This window comes from Callithrix jacchus, chromosome 15, assembly GCF_049354715.1.
Source record: "Callithrix jacchus isolate 240 chromosome 15, calJac240_pri, whole genome shotgun sequence".
NCBI classification, from domain to species: domain Eukaryota; kingdom Metazoa; phylum Chordata; class Mammalia; order Primates; family Cebidae; genus Callithrix; species Callithrix jacchus.
Genome location: NC_133516.1, coordinates 56,590,084 through 56,612,529, shown reverse-complemented (window position 1 = coordinate 56,612,529; position 22,446 = coordinate 56,590,084). Strand labels below are relative to the sequence as shown.

Below are 22,446 nucleotides of genomic sequence, written 5' to 3'. Positions count from 1 at the left end.
TAAGCACAAGAGGGATTCAATATGCTATTACTAGCTTTGAAGATGAACAGGGACACAAGCCAGGAAATGAAGGTGGCCTTTAGGAGCTGAAAATGTCCTCTGGATGAGAGCCAGCAGGGAAATGAGGACCTCAGTCCAAACCTACAGGGAACCAAACTCAAGTGACAACCTGAATGAGCCTGGAAACATCCTTCAGTGGAGGCAGTTATGCACTGCAATGTTCTGAGCCCCCAGAACTTTCGGTTAGGAGCCTAGGTAGGCTGACCCCTGACACCTTCCATTTCAACCTCAGGATACTCTCAACAGAGGCCCCAGTTGAGCCTATCTGAATTTACAGCCGAAGTACTGTGGAATAATAAAATAGGTGTTGAGTTAAGACATTAAGTTGATGGTAATTTGTTATGCAGTCGTTGAAAGCTAATGCACAAACAGTATTTCCCTTTAGGCTCAAGGCAATACTCTAAGGTTAGGTTTTCTATTTCTGCAATTAAGAAAACTGAGCCTCAGAAATATTGAATATCTTGATTAAGGTTCCAAAGTTATTAAGTCAGAGGGTTGGGGTCAGTAGAATTTAAATCTGTTTGTCACCAGAAACCATAGCCTTACCAACTATTCAATTCTTCCTTTAAAGGCAAGAGGTCAGAAGTCAAGAGCAGCTTCTTCTTATTTATTAGTTTGTTTGGTGGTGTTTCATAATGGATTTGAACAATTGACTCACACTAAGTTTACATAAATTCAATTAGAAAAAACAATTAGTAAATATATATAGGTATAAGAATAAATAACTTCTGTTAGGGTTTTTGGTAGTAAATCCTACCTAAAAGTGATCTGGATATGATTATAAGATGAAGCTTGCCACCCAATTGCAATGAGTATAAACAGAACACTACAGTCCACTTTTTAAAAAAGAATTCATTTCACTTATGATAAGAAGAGCATCGATGCTGTAGTATACTTTACGGAGATGAGTTCTTCCTTTCATTTTTCCCCTACCCCTTTCACATCTAACACTAGATTAATTCTTTTGAAAGCAACATACTCATTCAGTACAAAGTCACCATTAAAGATTCCTCCACAAAGACACTTTAAGAAGAGGAGTATTTGCCCTAGCATTATGTAACGTTGGAAGATTTTTATTTTCATGTTCATATTTAAATCAGCAACAATGCACAGCAGGTTGCATGAGGCCTTTTTTATATATACAATTGCACTTAATTCAGTAAGAGAAACTGGAAAGTGAACAGATTAAGCAGCACACATTTTTACTTTACGTATAAAGCCTTGAGAAAAAGAAAGGCTACCAAGAGAGGTTAAAAAAATGAAGACGAATAAATAAAATATGTTCGCAACAGGATAACAATCTGGGACCAGCTGCTGCTGAACAAACATTTATTACCATCCATCTGAGATTTAGTAGAAAATAGAATATCCAGAAAGATGCCGAACAGGAAATGCATATCCGATCATCAAATATGCAAAGCTCCTGACTCCTACAGATAATTGTTTTCCAGAGAAAGGCTTGAGCTTGTTTAAGTGACATATAAATAACTCAAAGCTTGTGTGGGGATAAAAGGAACAGAGCTCAAATCTGTACGTAAGCAGACCAGGAAATAAACCCTATATTATTTTGGCAGCAAAACCTGCTAGTAACTTCAGGTCTCTGGTTTGTCCTAAGCCTGAAGCTTTGGAGGTATTTTCCTGGTGAGTTGTATGGTTTTGAGATCTAACCCTTTCTCAGTATCAATATCACACTCCCTTGAGCTGAGTCAACTTTGTTTCCTACCTGATTACTCCAGCAGCCTGCAAGCTGATCTCCTGCTTCCATCTTTGCCTCTCTGTAATCTGGCTACAATACACCAGTCAGGACAATCTTCTTAAAATCGAAGTCAAATTTGGGCCATTCCTTCTCTAAAAAACCTCCACTGGATTCCCATTTCACCCACTCAGTGTCTAATTCTGTAAGCACCAAATGATCTGTCAAATCTCCAACAGCCTTTGCCTCCCTGACTTTAGTCCACTCTTCTCCAGCCCCTGAACTCTCTTTGTTGCTCCTCAATCAAGTCAGTCAAGCTTTCACATTAAGGGTTTTTCACTTGTTCTCACGGCCTGCAAACCTCCAAACCTGCATGAGACTTTGTTCAAAACTTCAAATTTCTTAAAGCAACCTGTCATTGCCCTCACATTGAAAAATGCCTTCTACCATCCCATCATACCTCATTTCCTTCTCCTGCTCTATTTCTCCATTTTCCCATACTATTCATCACCTTCTAGCTACCATAGAGTTCACTTAGGATGCTTATTGTTGACTGTCTGCTTTTTTCCACTGTATTTTTAAAACCCATAAGCAAAGAGTCTTTGCTGGTATCTAGAAGCGTATTGTCCAATATAAATACAACGAAGCACATAGGTGATTTAAAGTTTTCTAGAAGTTTCATTAAAACAGAAAATGGCAAAAGGTAAAACTTATGTAAAAATATATTTATTATATGTAATAAAGTATTATAAATCTTGAAAATATTATCACTTCTATACATGGCACTGGCCACATTTCAAGTGCCCAGTAGCTACATATGGCTAATGATTCTGGCATTGCATACCCTACCTGTGGAACAATCCTCACACATAGTAACTTCTGAATATGTTGGCCCAATTTGCTGACATTTAATTTGCTGACAAATGAATAAATGAGATTCCAGGAATGTTATTCTGAGGTAAGCTGCCAGGTGGAAATTAATCACCTGTTCTCTCCTCCTCTTGGCCCAAATTCTCAGTCTGACACACTCCGCAGTCTCTCTCTTTCTTTCTCTGTACCTCATCATTTGGCATATTTTGCTTAGTAAGTTATTGAAAGACATTTCCCTTCTATATCCCAAGTGTGAATAAATTCTCTAAAGTTTTAAAAGAGTTCGAATTCATTCTTTCTTGGTGTCCACAGCCCTTCTGTGAGTATGATAAAAGTAATAGACCCTATCAAAGACAGATACACACACATGCACACACACACATGGAGAAACAGACACACATTTTGCACATAATTTCAAGGGCTTCATGGAGCACCGATTATGAATCTACATGATAGATAGAGATAGCAGGTAAAGTTTTAGGGCTGATGCGGTTGAAATGACCCTTAAAGTTCAAAATCTTGTTACTTTCCAGGCCCTAGAGCCCAAATAATTCCAAACTTATGGAAATCACAGAAACCTTGTGTAATCAATCTTTGCTATTCCTACTTTCCATCTTCACACCTGGGATTAAGTAAGCCAACATGAATTTCCTTGTTTCCTAATTCTTCCAATACACTCAAACTTGACTCTGACTCCATTCTTCATTTTGCACATCCCTGCTTCTGTCTTTCAGATAATGGGAAAAATCTTTATAAATATGCATTCAAGAGTATTCTCTCTCTTCACAATAAATAGTTTCTCAAAATCTAAATGAAGTGTGGCAGGTGGCTGTTCATCAGAGATCATTGCTTCTTCTTCTAACAATGAGATCTGGATTTTCTGCATTAATCTTCCTAACAGTGTATAAATTAGATTTGCATTTAACGAGAATACATATAGTGCCTGATATCTGCTGATGATGATTGGCAAGCAGGAATTTATATATTTATACTTAAATTTATATTTATATAATATCTTTAGTGTATGGAAAGCACATGACCACAAACAAAGGATACATTATATTGCTAAAATATTTCTGCAAGCACATGCTTTCTGTGCCCCTCTATATTCCCTGGCCCTTATCAAGTCAGAATCTACCCTTTCAGCTAAGAGCCCTCACATTGCTTGCCTAAAGACCCCATTTTCTTGCCACCGGAACCTATTTTGCCACATGACTCACAGGCCAAAAGTGTTGGAGAAATAAGGCCCACTGGGATCATCCCTCAAACGATAACTCATGAGATGTGGTATACAAACAGATAAGTTAGTGTATAAATCCCTTGCCCACCAGGTGAGATAACTCGAAGCCATGTATTTTATTCTGTCTCTGAGAGTTTCCGCAGAGGCATTAAGCTCCATTTACTCATAGTGGTAACTCATGTGCGACACACACTTTCTTGGCTGCCTTCACTTTCCTTCTTTTTCACACTTCTACAATCCTCTTTCCGCATTTCTCAGGATCACCTCCCAGGACTTTACTGGCACTTAAATTCTTATCTCAAATTCTACCCTAGAGGAATCCAATCTAAGACACATCATCTGCAAAATAAGTCTCTGAAACAGTGATACAAATAAAAATTGTAACAGTGGCCTGGAGTCAAGGAATGAACACTGAAGTCAAGGAATGAACTTCAGTAATGGTATCAAATCTATGATATTTCATAAATAAAAACTGTTGTCTGAATAATAATGATACATAGTGACAAGGGAAAACAATTAAAAAATTTTATTATAAGGCATTGGTAGAGAGAGTTTTGAACTTCGTTCAATCTGTGACAATCCCGTGACCATTTTGTGAAGATGTTACTACTTTCACTTTTTTTTCTTCCTTTCAACACAACCTACATGATTTTCCCTGCGTGGAAAACTCTAGGTCTGTAGTTTTTCATTCAGTACATTCCTAGATCTCTTTAACAGACAACACAAATTCATTTTCTATTCTACCAAAGTAGTTATTACCAAAATGATATATACTCTTCCAATTACTATAGCTTTCATCCTTACCCTCATGCAGACTATTCTCAACATAGCAGCCAGAGTAATTTTGTTTTGAAAAATAGCAAGAAAATACTATACCACTCCACATCCAATAGGATGACTATAATAAATAAAAAGACAGACTATAATAGGTGTTGGCAAAGATGTGAAGAAACTGATGGCAGGGAAGTAACACGATGCAGCCACTGTAGAAAGTGATTTGGTGGTTCTTCAAAGAATTAAGTATAGAATTAACGCATGACCCAGCAATTTCACTCTTAGGTGTAAACACAAAATAATTGAAAACTGATACTGAAACCACTACTGATGCACAAATGGTACAGATGAATATAGTCGGACTATGAAGAACCTCAGTGTTACTCCCAAGAGCTTAAAGGTGAAAACAACTGATAAGTGGGTCAATGATGGCTGGATAAGAAATGTGGTAGATATATACTATGGAATGTTATTCACCATAACAGGAATGAAGTACTAATATATAATACATGCCACAGTGTGAATGAACTTTGAATAATGAAAGAAGTCAGATTCAAAAGGTCACATGTTGTATGATTGTATTTATATTAATTAACAAGAATAAATAAATCCAGACAGACAAAAAGCAAATCCATGTTTTCCAGGACCTGGGAGGAGGGGAGATGGGAATGACTGCTTAATTGGGACAGAGTATTTTCAAGAGGTAATGAAATATTTTGGAACTTGATACAAGTGATCACTGTATGACTTTGTGAATGTCCTAAAGGCCACTGAATTGTTCCCTTTTTAAAACAGTTAATTTATATTATGTGAATCGCACCTTCTTTTTTTCAAAAAGTGAGAAACAAATGGCAATTCAATTTGCTCATTTTGTCCAATCCTCCAATGTCCTCCCATTTCACTCAGGGTAAAGGATAAGGTCCTTATCGTGTCCCACACAATCTGTCCCTCTGTTACTTCTCTGGGGCCCTTGTATTCTAATCTTCCCCTCTTTTTAGTTTACAATGGTTTCTTTGCTGTTCCCTAGAAACTCAGGTCTGCTCTCCTCTACTCCCACAGGGCCTGTGAATGTGCTGTTTTCTCTTTCTGAAATGCTATTCCTACAAATGTTTGCATAACTCACTCACTCACTCCCTTCCTTTGAGACTTTGCTGGGCTGTCACTTTTAAAGTGAGGCTTTCTCTGACCAAAATATTTGGGGTACACACCATTACCCACAGCACTGCCTACTCATTCCTGCCTTTATTGTCCTGGACAATGTATCATCATCCAACACCTTATATTTTTTATGTATTTATTTCCCTTTCTAGAATGTAAAGTTCTTGAGGACAGGGCTTTCTGTTCTGTTAGCGGTTGTCTCCCCAGTGCCTACATTGTTGTAGACACTCCAGTCATCTATGTGACTTAGTTGTTTTCTTGGTTGAGAAATACAGAAGCTTATTAATTTAATGCAGAATAACTTCATGATGTTTTTCTACCTGTATTATATTATATTACTCAAGTGTCTCATTTGAAGACACTTGAATGATATAATATAATACAGGTAGAATAACATCTACCTGTATTAACTCTATCTAAGTCACAAATGCTTACTGACCTCCTTCTAGCTCTATATTCTATTGACCAAATGCACCATAGGGAGACTGATTCAAAACTGAGTTAGCCAGAAAGAAGACAAAAGTGTTACTCGTGTGATTCCAGCCCAGGCTGGATTGTTGTGGCGTTGGCAGCAGGGGCAGTCACTTCTTGGTCGGGGCTCATGCTTAAGCCACCTTGGGCCCAGTACTGAAATGAGTTTTGAGAATCGTTCCTAGAAGCTCAAAATAGTTTGTTTTTGCAGCCTTCCCAATGATTCCACACATTATTTTAGCCCCTCAATGAATCCCTTAGTGCTTAATTAAGACTATATTCCATTGTCTTCAAATGAGACACTTGAATGATATAATATAATACAGGTAGAATAACAACATGAAGTTATTCTGCATTAAATTAATAAGCTTCTGTATTTCTCAACCAAGAAAACAACTAATATCTGATGAGTGCTTGCTTCTTAAAAAAATTATTTGATGCAGGGAATTTCTGCTCTAAGCATCCCTATGTTTTAAAATATATTACTTTAAAAATAAAGTCTGCTAAATTACTCCAAAAGTGAGTAATTTGCTTGCTGTGTTGAGTCATAGATTTATTTATGAACAGTGCTATTTACTTATTCTAAATATTATTTCTCTATATTTCTATACCAGTTAAGTATTGTTGCCTAACCTATAACCAGGGACTCTAAGTGGTAATGATGGACAATGATTCTTCACATCTGTGGGTCTGCTGGTTGGTAGGTGGCTGATCTAAGGAAGATCCTCTGAGTGACTCTGCAACATGTAGGTCTGGCAGAGCTTGACTTAAATCTGTTCCAAGCAAAGTGGCAATTATTTTTTGGGGAAAGATCTTTTCATTTAATTACAGAGGAACCAATGGTCATGTGCAAATCCCCTTAAGTCCTAGATGTGGCCACTGTTACTTCACCACACTCCACTAGCCAAAGTGAGTCCCATGATGTAGCTAAAGGTCAAGAAGTAGAAAGTATACTCTTTGTTTTTAAAAGAATTGCAGTTTCATGGCAATAAATAAGGATTCAGAATAGGCTACAAAATTGGCCCAATAACTCAATCTACTATGCCATCTCTAGTTTAATAGGAGATTCAAAGCAATAAAAAAAATCAGACTCTAATATTATCATTAGTTTTATTATTATTAATTCTCAATAATTGGGAGGGTGAGTTTTATAGCTTTTGTTTTTGAATAAATTAATGGTGATAATACACTTTTAATTTGTATAAGCTCTTTACATGCACAATATAAGGAAATGGATAGAAACTCCTGAACACCTGCCAGGAGTACATTTCCCTTTTCCTTAATGAATAAATACCTTTCCCTGGCATGTAGGTCTAGTCAAAGTTTAAGTCTTTCACTTTCAGGAAGGTACAGAAGATGACCATAAATTTATAAAATGTGACATTTTAATCAAGCCCCAAGCTGTTGGCTAATTACATTTCACTGCACTTAAAGGAAAAACAGGAGATGTCATGTTGGTGTAGAGATGAGCACAAAATTGTCCTTAGTACTTCATTGATCATTATGAATACCATGGTATCAAATTACTCAGAGAAGAGAAAGTAGTAAATCCTTTTAAAATTCATATTTCCAATTTTCTTTTCAATTTCATTTTAGAGTATATTTGGACACAGGTTTATTCAAAAGCTGACATTTTCTTTCCCCACATCTTTTCTGTATAAAAATATGTATAATGGATCTACTGGTAGCATTAGAGACCATTAAGCTATGGAAGCATGAAATCAACTAGAACTTATTATTTTAATTTTATGCACTTGTGCATAACAGGATGATTTCTGTGCCAAATAAACCTTCATCAGGGCTCTACCTAGTATTCTACATACTAATGGAGCTTGAAGTTTAGAATACAGATGTGTGGGGATGCAGCCAGAGAAATGCACTCAAAGTCAAGAGATTAGTTATCTGCCTCCAGAGAATTATCAGCTAGTGAACTAAGAACTGAAACAAAACATATGCCACTAGTCCACTGTTATTTGGCTTTTCTCCTTGGCGGTGTGACTCAGCTAACCTGAGCTGGTTTTCTCTTTTTTTTTTTTTTTTTTTTTTTTTTTTTGAGACGGAGTTTCGCTCTTGTTACCCAGGCTGGAGTGCAATGGGAGATCTCGGCTCACCGCAACCTCCGCCTCCTGGGTTCAGGCAATTCTCCTGCCTCAGCCTCCTGAGTAGCTGGGATTACAGGCACGCGCCACCATGCCCAGCTAATTTTTTGTATTTTTAGTAGAGACGGGGTTTCACCATGTTGACCAGGATGGTCTCGATCTCTTGACCTAGTGATCCACCCACCTCAGCCTCCCAAAGTGCTGGGATTACAGGCTTGAGCCACTGCGCCTGGCCCCTGAGCTGGTTTCTAAGGGCATAATATGTGAAATACTCAAGAGGCATTCCTATTCTATCAATGGATCATTTCCCTCACACAGACACACAAACACAAATAACTAGTGATACATGCTATGTCCCTAAAAAAGATAACTAATTAAAGAGACTATTTCCATTGTTTCAGCTTAAGGAAGTGACAACTGAGTTTTGAAATCACTCCCTTCTACATTTTTTGCAGGAAGTAATCTCACTTTCCAATGAGCTATTTGCTGAAATGGATAACAATTTACAGTGAGAGGATGGTGAAGAGTAGCAAAGTTATTTATTTTGCTACTTTTGCCCCTGGAGAAAGAGGAGGGTAAGTGTGGATAACAAGGAGAATGGATAGGGAAGGAAAATCATTGTGACACTTGTTACAAAACACCTGTTGAAAGCAAGACCTGTATCTTCGGTTTCAGTTCTTATTTGAAAATCAAAACCATTACAGAACTAGAGGGAGCTTCAGAAGATATCACCTCCATTCTTTTATTCCAGTGCAAAACCACAAGGAAACAAGCAGTGGAGTGATTGAAACTCAAACTGCAATTCTGCAATTTTTTTCTCTCACAACGTCCAAAGTCCTTGTTTCAAGAAAAGTAGTAATTCTCTGTCACTTACGTATGTAATGATTCAGAACATCTGCATTTCTGATATACCTCATTCTATATCTAAAATCTGGTAATTGTGAAGATGGATTAAGAATATAACATTGTGAGATCATTGTTATTTATTGTTTCTTTTTTCTTCTTCCTCTTCCTTTTTTTCTTTTTTTGCCAAGTTAGGGACTTCACTTAACTTCTTGTTAGAGAATGAAGGGAGGAAGGAAGGGAGGGAGGGAAGAAGGAAGGAAAGAAGGAAGGGAGGAAGGGAATATGTTTTTAAATATTACAATCAATAATTGTGATTGGGAAAAATTACCATCCTTTCTTTCACCAAGTTGTAATTTTTAAGATATACAATGTTTTTTAATGAGAATACGTGATTTTTCCAGTTCAAGATCCTTAATATTTATATGAATTTTTCCCAAGATACCTACCTTGCAAATTTTTTCTCTGAATAAATTTATTAAGAGAAATAAAAGATTGTGGTGGTATAATATTAGATTCTATAGGAAGAATGTTCACTGAGCTTCTGTTTCATTTTTCAGCATTTCAAGTATCAATTCTCAGCAGAAGCACTAAGTTGAAATTAGAATCCTATAATTTTTGTCAAATAACAACAAAGGGATATGTGATCACCCTGTCAATGATAGCATGCTCCACCGAGTTACCATCTGAATCGGAGTGAGTTAGGTGGGATGTGTTTCACTGAATCATAACGGTGCTTTTAAAAAATAAACTTTTCCAAAGTTATAACACACAAGGTATGACAGTAAACTTCCTGACTTAATTCAGAAATTAAGTCACATATTTACAGAAAATCATTACAAACCTTATGGCAAAAAAAGATTTTATTAATATCCTTGAATTCACTGACTGAACCTATTTATTTTGTTCTACAATTTATGTAAATTGTTTAAGATGAAGTGTATCAAGCTGGGATTTGCAGACTTCTTTCAGATTCCCAATTCATGTTTCTTCCCAATTGTTTTAAATGAGCTTATATTTTTCCCAACCACTCAAACTTATTTATAATGCCATTCATTATATCTTAGAAGCTAAGATTTTCACATGCCTGTCTAAAACGGATATTGCATTCAGAGACACAAGAGAGATTTATTTACTTATTTATCTTACCAAGCTAAGAAAACCCAATAACCAGTTCATTCAGATTCACCCTGGAAATTCTATGTGTCAAATATCAGGGTAGTTTTCTATTTCCATATGGAAATAAACAACAGGAATCCCAGTCACTCCTTCCTGTAATGACTGTATCCTCAACTTCATCAACTATTTAAAAAGGTATGGAGAAAACGAGCAACAGCTGTAAAAGGGCCTGGAATTGTTTGGAGGAGAACTTACATGCTATAGTTTTAGGATAAAAGCAGAATTATAAATGAACTTGGGAAACTTTGCAAGGTACTAACTGTAAGTCCCATGCTGTGCAATCTGTGTGTGCAAAGGAAAATCTCCTCTGAAGAGATTAGCAGAGGTGGTTTATATGTGATCACAGCAGCTGAGATGATATGTGACTTTTGCCTAGCTTCAAGTGGATTAGCCAGACTTAAAAGATGGAAAATTGTTTTGTGTGTAGCTCACATACTCTTGGAAACATAAATGTAATCACAGTCCTACGAACTTAAATATGATTTCTATTAGTTCAGTGTAGTGAAAATCCCCTTCTAAAAGTTTAAACAAAAAAAAGGATTGTGGCTTGTCAATATTTTCATCAGCTAATAATTGTTACACATTTGAAAACTATTTCTTAGAATTTACTTTTAATTCATCCAAAAAGATCTCACATTAAGTGTCTGAGTGACAGTGTGGTAAAACAGACAGAAAATTGGGTAAGAAATAAAAACAATGAAATTCCGTTCCCAAGTCAGCCACTGACTCTCTGGGTCACTTTAGATAAAACACTTAACCTTTCTTAGAATTTGTATTCTTATCTACAAAATAAAAGAATATATACCACATAATCCTTACAGTTTTGCAGAGTATATCCAATTACAGTGTGCATTTAAGGAAGCTTTGAAAGCAATGAAATATTAAATTTTAGTTATTATTCACATCTTTGGTTATAACTATTGATCCTTTTTATTAATATCACATAATAAACAAATCAATGTTTCATATCTCTGAAAACCCTCTTTTTTCCATAGTAAAAAGAGAAAGAATAAAGATGAGTTATATAAGACAGATCATTGGGGTGACTGAATGTGGTTTTACTCCCTCTCTTCCATGAGCAAAATTTATCATACCATCTCATAAAATAATTTAGGTTGCTTTTGTAAGCCATCAGGCCTCACTTCATTTTTCACAAATGTATGAAAGTAAAAGCTATACCACGTTTAATAGTGACGCATAGATTATATAACTCCTCACAAGAAAGAAACAGTATTACAAAAAGGCAAGAAAGCCTTTTGTATGGGCCTCCAATGTCCAGCAGTTAGTGCTTTCTTCTCTGTCAATCTTTATGAAGAGGAAGACACTTTTCAAAAAACTATCAAAGTCTTTAAGAACATAAATACAAGTCAACCACCTGTTTTTATGTCCTCTTTTTTTCCATTGGCTTTTGGCAGGTGCTTAGAGAAAGAAATATTTCAGAGCCCTGACCTTTAAGTGAAAAACAAAGAGGTGTATTGACCAATTTCTGGGGCACACTGTCTTTGGTAAAAGGTTAATCTTCTCAGCTTTTAGAATTTGGAAGTCCCAGTAAACAGAATCTGATATGTTCTGCTATCACTTTACCAGCTGCAAAGCTCCAAAACAGGAGAATCCTCAATTTAAAATAAAATTTTAAAAAGTTAAATGTACTGCAAAGGAAGTTTAAAGAATATAACAGAATAAAGCAAAAAATAGAGAAAATGGCACATCAACTCAATCACTGATATTCTTCTAAAATTATAAACTTTTTGACCTGATACAGATTGTTACTTTACACATCTATGCCACTTACAAAGTAGAAATTATTAAGAATTCATATATTAAAAATGGAGAAATGATTATCTTGAAGCATGGGATAAAATTTAAGTAGGAAAATAATATCCACCACATTTCTCCTTTTCATTCACTGTCTCAGTTAATCATTTAATGCCAATAAATTTGTGCCCATTCTTTTCTGATGTCAGAACAAATATTTAGGGAGCTTAAGTAACAGCTGAAATTTGACTCCCAGAAGTTGGAATCCAAAGCGTATTCAGAATCTTACAGACAACATTGTGGTGAAACAAACATATTGACCATTTTAGCAGTCAAGAAATAGCTTCTGATTCTCATTAAAATTATAAACACATTTATAATATAGAAAATGCAAAAACACAGGGTCATAATTTTTAGAATCAGAATAGTGGGATGAACAAATGGCACATGATATTTCTGAAATATTATAGTACATTTTACTATTGGTCTAGCCTTTGTTGACTGTTTCTGTCTAGTTCTGGACTTAAAGTCAATTTAGAATTATTGGATAACTATTAGAAATCCAAAAACTATAGTAAGGAAAGTCATAACAGTCTGAAAGACAAAGCTTCTGTAGTAGGCATTTCAACAAAGTCCCGCAGTTCAAATGTTACCTATTACTAGGCAAACTCCCACTGGGCTAATGTGAATCCGAAAACCTTGTCAAGCTGATGAGAAAACCACAATATCTCTTTTTGAAAAGACTTACATCTGAGAGAATGGAAGCCTGTTGATTATGACGACATGATTCACACAATGACTTAGCAGATTTGAAAAACAAAAAGAAAAAAACGAGGTGTGACGGTCAATACTTGGTTTCAACTTGATTGGATTAAAGGATACAAGGTATTGATGCTGGGTGTGTCTGCGTTTGCTGACAAAGGAGATCAACATTTGAGTGAAGTGAGCTGGGAAGGCAGACCCATCCTTAATCTGAGTAGGTATAATCTAACCAGCTGCAAGTACAGCTAGAATATAGGCAGGCCAAAAAATGTGAAAAGAGAGACAAGTCTAGGCTCCCAGCCTACATCTTTCTCCTGCGCTGGATGCTTTCTGCAGTCAAACATCGGACTCCAAGTTCTTCAGTTTTGAAAATCAGACTGCTGTCCTTGCTCCTCAGCCTGCAGATGGCCTACTGTGGGATCTTGTGATCCTTGAGGTGATACTTAATAAACTCTCCTTTATATATGTATATATATTATATATATATATACACACAAAATGAAATTATATATATAAAATATATACATAATGAAATTATATATTATATATTATATATGGATTTATATATATTATATAGAATGCAATTATATATATTATATATAATATATATGGAAGTATGTATTATATATGTAATTTATATATATTTATATATAATATATAATTCCATATATATTATATATCATTCTGTTATATAAAATTTATATATATTATATACAATATATAATGGAATTATATATAATATATAGAGTGGAATTATATACATAATGTATATGGTGGAATTATATATATAATATATATAGTGGAATTATATATATAATATATACAGTGGAATTATATAATACATAAATACATATGTGTATATATATAATATACTATATAATTCCATTAGGTCTGTACCTCTGGAGAACCCTGGCTAATACATCAGGTAACAATGATATCCTCACAGCACTTCCTTCCAGCCATGCCTGATAGACCTACTCCTAGGATTTTGTGTTAGATTAGTCAAACAAATTTACTTTCATGTCTGGGATAGTCTTCATTGTGAGAGAATTTTGAAGTGTTTCAATCCATGAAGATTACATTTTAAACTTTTCTACTAGTAAGAAATTTCAAAAATAGAACAGATAAATGTAATAATTTGCTATTGTAAATGTCATAAAATAAATAAATTTGCTCTAGTGGGCGAATCTAAGATGATTTGCTACCATGTTAAAATGTAACATCGTTGGAAAAGCTTAGCACACAATATATTGTCATGAGAACAGAAGCAAAAGAAAATGCAAATATACTGTTTGAAAGAAAACCAATGGGTGACATGAAGAAATAGGTTAGCAACGATTATGCTGATATTTTCCACATTGTAAGAATAAATACCTCTTCATCTTTGTAGTTTAAGAGATTAGAACTAACAGTGAAAAATAGAAGTAAATAATAACTGCTAGAATATTAAAATGTCCAATCAAAATGATTTGTGCCAATTTAATATTATGCTAAAATATTCTAATATAATCAACCTTTAGGCTAGCTCCAGATGGAGAGAACAGAATTGAAAACACTGTAAGATGCTTTCTGCTCTGCTTTCAAGTACCTCACTCAGTAGTTATGAGATCTCAGAATACATCATTGGGGACAGAGGCTGCTGTCCAGCAGATTTTAGTGTGAGGTTATTGGAGACAGGTTATATCCTAAGCCATTGCGGTCAGGATACGTTGCAGACCAAATCTGATTCAGGGGAAAAAAGAAACTTTTCATAAATAACAATAAATATTTCCTAAATTAGAATTTCCTAAATACACTCACCCCAAATAGTACTCATCTCATATTGCTGCTTTCATCCATAGCATGCATCTTGAAATTTTACATTTGTCTTCTAGGTCTTATCCTCTCATTTGTTATTCCATAGATGTACCATAGCAAACCTCAAAAACCCCAAACTCTTGAGAGTTGTATGCCAGAAGAAAATAACAATTATCCTTTGTTCTTCCCACTCAATTAAAACCATTATTTAACAACTAAAATGCACACTGAAAGTGTGAAATCACCTTCAATAAACACCAATAATTGAATTCAATTAGTTGAAGAAAAGGGAAATAATTAAAAGAAAAAAAAAAGTCATATCCAAATGGACATCCAAAGCCATCCTGCCTTAAGAGAAAGGTTTTTTTCAATCTCAGGAATAACTTCTAGTTATCAGCAATGCCATATAATGATAACAATAGCATTTTATCAGACTTTGATTACTGCTGGGCACTATTTTTTAACACTTTTACATATAATAACTCATTAAATCCTCACACTAATTCTTTAAGTACCAAAAGTAACTCTTTTCCCAGCTTAGAAAAGAGAAATCCAATTTAAAGACAGGTTACATAACTTGTCAATGGTCACACAGCTATAGCCAGGGTTCGACAGCTATACACCTTGACCATTACACCAATGTACTGACAAATACTCCTGTAGTAGCTATTCTGGGAATTGCTAATAGAAGTCATGTGGTTAATTCTGGCTGATTCCCTGCAGTACACACCTTGATGATACTGACTATCTCATTTGGGCTTATAACCATTTCCAAAAAAAAAAAAAAAGACTAAAATAGAACTTAGAAGCCAGTGTACCATAAAATATATTGAATGATATAATGTTAATTCAAATTAATATATGAAACATCATTTATAAGCAAAGATTTTTGTTTATGTTTATTTTTTCTGTTTAGCACTCGCCCCATTGAGCTCCTGAATATATCTCATTGTTATTGAAAATTGCAGCTCTTATCTATTTATGCAATCATTTTCTCTGTTGAAATGAAAAGATACATTCTCCAAAAGTGTTCACATTCAAAGTAGATTGAATATGATGGCTATGCAATATAAAGCCCTGTGATCCTTTGAGCTGCACATAATTCACCAGGTTAAATCTTACCATACTATCATCTATCTCTCTATCTCTCTATCTCTATCAATCATCTACATAACTTACATTACAGTTACGTATTCCATAACAACATTTCACTCAAGAACAGACTGAATATACAACTGTAGTCCCATAAGATAAAATGGAGCTGAACAGCTCCTATCCTCTGGTGACATTTTAGCCATCCCAACATCATAGTGCACTGCATTACTCATGTTTTTAGTGATACAAAGATAAGCAAACCTACTGCATTGCCAATGATATGAAAGTATAGCACATACAATTATGTACAGTATATAATACTTGACGGTAAATGATGTTAGTATTTACACATTTACTCTACTATACTTTTTATAGTTATTTAGAGTACACTCTTTCTGCTTATTAAAAAAAAAGTTAACTGTAAAACAGTCTCAGGCAGGTCCTTCAAGGGGTATTTTAGAAGAAGGTATTGTCATAGGAGATGACAGCCCCATGCATGCTCTTGCCCTTGAGGACCTTCCAGCGGGACGCGATGTGGAGGGAGAAGATGATAATGTTAATGATTATGATCCTGTGCAGGCCTAGGCTAATGTATGTGTTGTGTTTTGTTTTTGATAAACAAGTTTAAAACATTTTTTAAAATGAAAAACAAACAGGCTTATCAAATAAGTTAAAGAAAATACTTTCATACAACTGTACAATGTTTGCATTTTAAGCTAAGTGTTATCACATGAGTAAAGTTAAAAATATTTAAAAATTTAGAAAGTAAAAAAGTAAGGTTGATTTATTATTGAAGAAATTTTTAAAATAAATTTGGTATAGCCTCAGTATACTGTCTTTATAAAGTCTATAATACTCTGCAGTAATGTCTTAGGCATTCATGCTTACTCACCATTTCCTCATTGCCTCACCCTGAGTATCTTCTAGTCCTGAAAACTCCATTCACAGTAAATGCCCAGTGCAGGTGTACTATTTTTCACATTTTACACTGTATATTTACTGTACATTTTCTATGTTTAGAGAGATATAGACAAACAAATACCTACCATTGTGTTACAATTGCCTACAGGATTCGGTACAGTAATGTCCTATCTAGGGTTGCAGCCTAGAAGTAATAGGCTATACCATATAGCCTAGGTGTGCAGTAGGCTACACCATCCAGGTTTCTGTAAGAACACCCTATGATCATCAGATGACAACATCACCTAAAGATGAATCTCTCAGAACATATCCCCATTGTTAAGCAACATATGACTGTACATATATCTAATTTTTAATGTATGGCAAAGGAAAATTTAGTTCCAAACAAACGACTGACTTTTTGAATGATATAGCAAGTTGTTAAATGATTTGTAAACATCACTTTTTTCAGTGTATCATGATTGAAACTGGTCCTTCCCTTTTGCATATTTCCCTACGTGCATATTTAACTAGCAGGTATCATTATTTGTCTTGGGAATTTGTGCCTTTGTGTGAAAAATGTTTTTCCTCTTTCATTCAACCAGCATTCAAGTGCCTCCTGAGCATCTGGTCCTCACCTACAGGCCGGTGATACGACTATGAACAGGACAAGCACAAACAGATGATCAAAAAACAAATGAGAGTAATCCCCACAAATAGAGATTGTGGTAAATACTATGAAGGTTTTCTAGGTTGAAGAGTGCACCCCTTTTACTGCCGAAAATTCATGTCCACCCAGAACTTGGGATATGACTCTATTTAAAATTAGTGCCTTTGCATCTAATCAGATTGGACTTAATTCAAACATACTGGATCAGGGTGGGTCCCAAATCCAAGGTGAATTTTGGCCTTATAAGAAGGCAGACATTCCAGCACAGAGACACTTAACACACAGTAAAGAACACTGAGTAAAAACAGTCACAGATCTGAGTGATGTGTCTACAAGCCAATGAACGTCAACGATTGCTGGCAACCTCTGAACACCAGGAGCTAGGAATAGATTAAAAAAAAAAAGGCTACTCCCTTGGAGCTCTCAGAACATAACCTTGCCAACATCTTGATTTCAGACTGCTAGGCTCCAGAACTGTGAAAATATAAATTTCTGTTGCATAAGCCATCTGTGTGTGGTACTGTTATGGCAGCCCTGGGAAACTAATACAGATGAGTACAACAGAAAACAATTGAGCAGGACAGTAAGCACAGGGTGGGCACACAGAGAAAGTGCATCTGTGAGAGGTAACTTAAAGGGAGACCTCGAGTGTGAATCAGCATTGTGAGGAATGCAGGGGAGAAAAGAGTTCTAGGCATGGGAAATAGCAAAAACAAAAGTCCGGAATCAAAAAAGAGCTCACACTTAAAGGAGGGAAGTGGAGTCTGGAGAAGAAAGAGAAAAAGAAAGACCAAGAGATTAAGAAGGAAGAAGTAGGAGAGGCACATAAGGGACTAAGAATATCAGCTCTACTCTAGCTTTGAGGAACATCCATCCCAGTCAGGAATAAAACCACGTTATTAATAGCTACAGTTCATGGAGTGTACAGAGTTCAAAGAGAGGGCAATGATTTCCTTATGTGTGAACAGTGAGAGATTTGCTGATAAAGTAAGTGCCATTTGTACTGGGTTTTATACATACAAATACAATTTGGGTATTGCCTTAGGTCAGAGTCCCTAAAAGCAAAGCCTGAGATGGGGACTGACAAACAAGAAATTTGTTGAGGGAGTGCATTCCAAAGAAAGAGAGAGACTAAGTTGGGATGTGGTTTCAAGTGATGTCTAGCCTGTTTGATCCCAGAGGAAAGAGGGAGTACAAATTGCACAGTGAGCTCTCTTGCCTTTGAGGCAAAGTAGCTGGGCTTTTGTATCCTCTGTACCAGTTAGTCACTGGCTCTGGGTCAATTGTGCAGGTGGGTTGGTGAGGGAGGAAGCTCACTCCTCCAGGCCTCATGAAGCAGTTTCTATTGCTCAAGCATAACCTTACGAATGAGAATGCAAACAGGAGGCTTTGGCAGGCACACCGGGGGGGCTGGATAGGGCAAAAGGGCATCAGTTACAAATACAAAGATAAGAGCTAGTCATAGGGATTAGAACTATTTCAGAACAAAAGAGTCATAAGGGCCAAGCCTCTTCTATTCAACTTCACTCCAGATGACTAACCTTACAAAATGAATAAGGAAGGACAGACTAGACCCTCACTGGGGTCTCTACACTAACTTTCCTCATCTCTGCCTCATGGCTGCTACATTCAACTTCTACTAAACAATAACAGGAAGAAGAGATTGCATAGCTTCCCTCCTTACTGTAAGTTCTAAAATTAGGTAAGTTGATGACAAGAATTTGTGTTATAATTTTGAGAACAGATGTTGGTTCAAACAGCACGGTGATTATTTCCAGGCAAAATACCTACAATGACAAAAGGTAATTTAATGTGCAGCCTTGTGCTAGGAATGGTAGAAGCATTTCATCCCATGTGCCAGTTTGGTTCAGATGTCCAAATCACTGTGTTCAGAAAGAGTCTGAAGCCTGAGAAGACCCACAGACCCTCTGAAGAAAGTGGACTATTCCTGCAGTACCCAGGGGATCCCTCCAAAACTGTGAGTGCCCTGCCCCAACTGCAGAAGTGGGAAAGGGAAACCCTCCTCTCCCAAATATACACCGGCCACTGGAGAAGCTGAAGTTCTGTTTGTGGGAGACATTTCTGACTTTACCTGGAGCTGAGTCAATTTACAGAGCTGAGCGAAACACAAGCGTAAAGGAAGCAATAGATAGGCCTTGGGAGCTCGCTGGGTCCCCTAGCAGATCATTCCTGCCTGGCACCACAGTGATCCAACAGGAGAGGAGCAAGGGTAAAATTACACAGGGACAAGCAAATCTCCATCTGAACTTCGTAACAATTTGAACTGCATGAGAAGCCTTCTGGCCAGAACTCAGGAAAGGGCACAAATCTGGTTGCAGACTCTATAGGTCAGGGAAGAACCAAGCCCTTTCCTTTTGGAGCTGAGAGGCAGGTAGCCTGGGGCAGGTTTTCTAGCCCATATTACTCTCAACTTGGAAATTGGAAACAGTCTACGGGCTCTTACAGGGTACACAGTGGGGGTGAACTGGCCCTTCGATTTGTGTGGGAGTTGGGTGACATCTGTGACTGTCGGTTTTCTCCCACTTTCCAGACAACCTGCACGACTCATCAGAGGCAGCCAAAATCCTCCTAAGTAGACAACTCCAGTGACCTGGGAATCTCATCCTCATCCCCCATAGCAGCCACAACAAGACCAGCCCAAGGAGAGTCTGGGCTCAGACACACCTAGTCCTGCTATCACCTGATGCTCTTTCCCTACCCACCCTGGTACCTGAAAACAAAGGGCATATATCTCGGGAGTCTTCAGGCCCCACACATCATCAGTTCCTCCCCATAACACCACAGCTGATGCTCTTTGGAAAGTGCCACCTCCTGGCAGGAGGCCAATCAGCACAAAAATAGAGCATGAAACCACCAAAGCTAAAAACAATCACAGAGTCCATTGCACCCTGCTACCACCTCCATTGGAAAAAGCACTGATATCCATAGCTGAGAGACCCACGGATGGCTCACACCACAGGAGTCTGTGCAAATGAACCCCAGTAACAGCCTGGAGCTGGGTAGACTCACTGGGTGGCTAGACCCAGAAGAGAGACAACAATCACTGCATCACTGCATTTTGGCTCACAGGAAGCCACATTCATAGGAAAAGGGGAGATTATTACATCAAAGGAACACCCCATGGGACAAAAGAATATGAACAACAGCCTTCAGTTCAGAGCTTCCGATTGACAGAGGCTACCCCAATGAGAAGGAACCAGAAAACCAACCCTTATAATGTAACAAAACAAGACCCTTCAATACCACCAAAAAAATCACATTAGTTCACCATCAATGGATCCAAACCAAGAAGAAATCCCTGACTTATCTGAAAAAGAATTCAGAAAATTAGTTATTAAGTTAATCAGGGAGCAAGAAAAGAAAAGCAAAGCCCAATGCAAGGAAATCCAAAATATGATACAAGAAGTGAAGAGAGAAATATTCAAGGAAATAGATAGCTTAAAGAAAAAATAGTCAAAAATTCAGGAAACTTTGGACACACTTTTAGAAATAAGAAATTAGAAGTAAGAAATTCAGAGCTCGAAGACAAAGCTTTCAAATTAACTCAATCTAACATAAACAAAGAAAAAATAATAAGAAAATATGAACAAGGCCTCCAAGAAGTATGGGATTACGTTAAATGACCAAACCTAAGAATAATTGGTGTTCCTGAGAAAGAAGGAAGTTCTGAAAGCTTGGAAAACATAACTGGGGGAATAACCAAGGAAAAAAGAAATCCCAACCCTTGCTAGAGACCTAGACATCCAAATAGAAGAAGCACAAAGAACACCCGGAAAATTCATCTCAAAATGATCTTCACCTAGGCACATTGTCATCAGGTCATCCAAAGTTAAGACAAAGGAAAGAATCTTAAGAGCTACGAGAAAGAAGCATTGGTTAACCTATAAAGGAAAAACCTATCAGATTAACAGTGGATTTCTCAGCAGAAACCCTACAAACTAGAATGGATTTGGGCTCTATCTTCAGCCTCCTCAGACAAAATAACTAATTATCAGTTGAGAATTTTGTAACCAGCAAAACTAAGCATCCTATAGGAAGAAAGGATACATTCTTTTTCAGACAAACAAACGCTGAGAGAATTCAATATTACCAAGCCACAATTGCAATAACTGCTAAAAGGAGCTCTAAATCTTGAAATAAATTCTTTAAACACATCAAAACAGAACCTCTTTAAAGCATAAATCACATAGAACCTATAAAACAAAAATACAAATTAGAAAGCAAAAACAAAACAAAAAATACACAGGCAACAAAAAGCAGAATGAATGCCATGGTACCTCATATTTCAATATGAGTATTGAATGTAAATGACCTAAATACTCCACTTAAAAGGTACAGAACTACAGAATGGGTAAGAACTCACCAACCAACTATCTGCTGCCTTCACGAGACTCATCTAGCAAATAAGGACTAACATATACTTTAAGTACCAAGGTGGAAAAAGGCATTTCATACAAATGGACACCAAAAGTGTGCAGAGTTAGCTATTCTTATACCAGATGAAACAAACTTTAAAGAAACAGCAGTTAAAACAGACAGAGGGACATTACATAATGGTAAAAGACCTTGTCTAACAAGAAAATATCAAAATTCTAAATAAATATGCACCTATAACTGGAGCTCCCAAATTTACAAAACAATTACTGATAGACCTAAGAAATGAGATAGCAACACAGTAATAGTGTAGGCTCTCAATACTTCACTGACAGCACTTTACTGTTCATCAAGAAAGAAAGTCAATGAAGAAACAATGGATTGAAAATATACCTTGGAACAAATGGACTTAACAGATATATACAGAACATTTCATCCAACAACTGCAGAATACACATTCTATTCAACAATGTATGGAACTTTCTCCAAGATAGAGCACATGATAGGCCATAAAATGAGCCTCAATATATTTAAGAAAATTGAAATTATATCAAGCACTCTCTCAGCCCACAGTGGAATAAAACTAGAAATCAACTCCAAAAGAAACCTTTAATACCATGCAAATACATGGAAATTAAATAACCTGCTCCTGAATGAGCATTGGGTCAAAAACAAAATCAAGATG

The 22,446-nt window shown here is 36.4% G+C and overlaps 1 long non-coding RNA gene across 10 annotated transcripts in view; it reads right to left on the bottom strand.

Moving 5' to 3' along the window:
* Positions 1–22,446, bottom strand: part of LOC144579437 (uncharacterized) — a 329,449-nt gene that overhangs the window by 276,853 nt on the left and 30,150 nt on the right. For 5 of the 10 annotated variants that reach the window (XR_013526930.1, XR_013526928.1, XR_013526927.1 and 2 more), the window contains exon 1: positions 1,784–1,844. The exons of the other annotated variants lie outside the window; for them this stretch is intronic. This is a non-coding gene — a long non-coding RNA (uncharacterized LOC144579437). Of the gene's footprint in view, positions 1–1,783; positions 1,845–22,446 lie in introns of those variants that run through there. 10 annotated transcript variants of the gene reach the window in all.